Source organism: Humulus lupulus, chromosome 6 (genome assembly GCF_963169125.1).
Source record: "Humulus lupulus chromosome 6, drHumLupu1.1, whole genome shotgun sequence".
Lineage (NCBI taxonomy): Eukaryota > Viridiplantae > Streptophyta > Magnoliopsida > Rosales > Cannabaceae > Humulus > Humulus lupulus.
In genome coordinates this window covers 217,731,935-217,735,083 of record NC_084798.1, presented here as the reverse complement: position 1 = coordinate 217,735,083, position 3,149 = coordinate 217,731,935, and positions in this window count along the sequence as shown.

The window sequence follows — 3,149 nt, the reverse complement described above, 5'->3', positions numbered from 1 at the left end:
GTGGCCACCTCCAACAGAGCCTTTACTCGAAGGAGCTCCGCCTCTAGACTGGCCACCATCTTGCCGATCTCGGCTTCACTCCGGGACATAGTCTCTTCAAGTTGAAACTTAGTCCGAGCGGCCTCTTCAACCTCCTTGGCCAGGGATTCCTTTGCGGCTTCCCACTGGTTCACAGCCACCTCCAGCTCCAGCTGGATCGTCTCCATCTTCATGGAAATCTCGGCCACCAAGTCGGCATTCTAATGAGCCAGTAGAGTGTCCTGGAACAAATTAAAGTTAGAAAAATCTGAACTAGAAGTGCAGGAAGGAAAATGAGGTGTGAACGGATAACTTGCAGCCGTGGCTTGATGGCGGAGGGCTTGGGAGATGAACAACATGTCCTGGCCGGTGATGGTGGCGTACCATTTCAACTGGAGGTTGGACATGGTGTTCCCCACCTGGTCCAACAGGTCCGCTGCGAACGGAGCCTTGACCTGCCCCAGTTTGGGTCGAAATCCTGTCTCAGCAACCAGCCGGTCCACAATCGGCTGGGGAGCGCTGAATGCTACCAGACGCTCTGAGAACTCAACCTGACAATGAATCATCAGGGCCCGGTAGACCTCGTCTCTTTTTTCCCGATAGTTCTCCCACGTCCAAGTCACCAGCTTGGACTGCTTGTCTCGCAGGACTGCCTCCCCCTCTTCAGGTAGAGTCGGAGGTGAGGTGACTCTCCTCGAAAGATTCCTCGGCCGATCCAACACCTCTGGTCTTGGCCCTCTTTGCCCCCGCCCCGGCGACGCCCGCACCCGACTCTGCGGCACTCTTCCCAAAGCTCTGACTGGCCAGTGGGTCTTGCTCCAGGTCAATTACCAGAGGATGGGCAGGGGCAGTTTCCAGATCGACGGTCGTGATTGGGACCACGGCTAAAGCCTCTCTGACGGAATGAGAGTCCGGCACCGGCTTCAGCTTGGGCGTGCCTCCAACAGCTTTCTTGGCTGCAGCCTTCACCTTGGCAGCCTGGGTCTCGAGGGCCTGTTTCATTTTGTCCACGGGGTTGGACATGTCGAAATCTTCTGGAATAAATACAAACAAAAAGGGGTTAGCAAAATAATTAGATCAATGCGAATGAATAATGACAAGATTAAGAACAGTCCGGGACGAACCCTTGTCTAGACCCCGGACTCGACTCAATTCTCCTAAGGTGAAGGAATGGATTCGATCTCTCATGTCATTCGGGTATAGAAAGTTCCCATACTGAAGGAACCCAGACGAATACATGAGAGTTTTTGAATCGACAGTGACGGGGGACGAAGGCCACATCTCCCCATCAGCCCCGAACATGGGGCCTCGATAAACTAGTATATCCCTAACTAAGTCCCCAACTTGAGGAGCGTAAGTCAAAAGCAAAGGCGAATTACCTTGCCCTAATACACTAGCACCGGGGTTCCCCGGCTCGGTTGGGTCTCATTGAAGAGGGTTTCCAGCTCCTCGGAGGTGGCGCTCTCCCCCTGCTGAGCCTGGTTTCTTTTGGCCGCATCTGCCCGAGTCGCGTCCTCTACAGCCCTGATGTGCTCAAGGGCAAGCGCCTATCTTAGTGTGGGGTCTTTCTCACATTGTATCCCTCAGAAGCTTGGGACCTTGATCGTTTGGTTGGCCGCGAGCATTCTGACCACTCGGAGGTTGTCGGTGTTGACGTAGCCCCCCACATCCAAATCCTCCACGCTAAGCTCGGAGTAAAATTTCTTCTTGTCCAGGATGAACTGGGTGAGGGGAGTCTGGGCATAGGGTGCTACCACCCAAGGCAATGAGGTGAGAATAAAAAAAAAAGACAAAGAAAAAAAAACTAGGGAACGGGAAACCACTTACCCACTCGCTGGAAGTCTAGCATCAGCGTGGGGTTCTTGTCTATAAGGAACCCGGACGTCATGAACTAGTAATGTCTGATGTCCGAAGGATGCTTCCAGGTGTTGGTAGGAGCAGGATAGTTACCTCGCAGTTTAAGTCTGTAGAAGTCGTCCAGGGTCTTGTCCTTGACGTTGACCTGAGGCTCCAGCTTGTAGAAATACAGCACCTTTGTCGGGGTCAGATTCGGGATTTGCTTCGCGATGCAAAAGACGCGCCATCTCGCAAGCAGCCCAAACACTTCTCCAGGGCGTACAACATCCGGTAGTTCCAGAACAGGTTCGACACCACGTCCATCTCCCACCTGTTGCCTCTGGGAGCCTTGGACCCGGGCAGAATGATAGGGGCCGCGTTAACTTGTTCCAGGGTGATGTCCGAGGTCATGGCTAATGATTTGGGAGAAAAACAGAATAAAACATACAGCCAAGCAGTCAGCACCAAAACCCAAGAAGGTTGGTTAAGGTACGGGGGCTCTCCTACGAACTACTTGGAGGAGTCCCCTCCGGATCAGGTCCAAGATCACTAAGAAGTCGTGGAACCTTGATCAGGAACAAAAAAGAAAAAGAAAGGATCTGGTTGTTCCCCTGAGCCAGCCTATGGCAACTCGTCCAGGAACCACCTTAACCTGGGGAGATCCGGGACAGTCTGGACCAGTTTTCTTTCCCTAACCTACCCTAGGGCACCCAGAGCCAATATAAACGCAGGCAAGATTTAACAGCCTAAACAGAAAAATGTGACAGTATGGCAAGCGCAGGAAAATGAAAGTAGAACTCCGGAAAACTTACCGTAAAAGGCTGGTCGTGAAGAATGGTGGGTTTCCGGCGACAGCGACGATAGGATCACGACTTTGAACAGGTGCAGGCGGCCCAAAAGCTCGTCTATGGGACAGGCTGACGTCGTCTGTTTAAGCGAACGTATGGATACCAGGCGTGTAGGGAACAGGCGACGGCGAAGTCGAAGAAGACGATGAAAAATGTCGTCGGCAAGCTCGGTCATAAAATATCTTTTTAAGTGTTTTTATTCTCTAAGAATGTGAAGAATTCAAATGAGAACCTGAGGCTATTTATAAGAGCCAGAAGGCTGCTTTGGTCTAACAGTTAGGCGTGATACCCCCTATTGGACGACCTTGGATCGTGCAGGGACATTAATGAATCTACTCGAGTACTGAATCACGGTACCCTTGAGGCAGGATCCGCGCCACCCCGATCCAACGGCCCAGGATTAGGGCACCTTAAAGGTCGCCCCATCCAACGATCCACCTTGTCGCA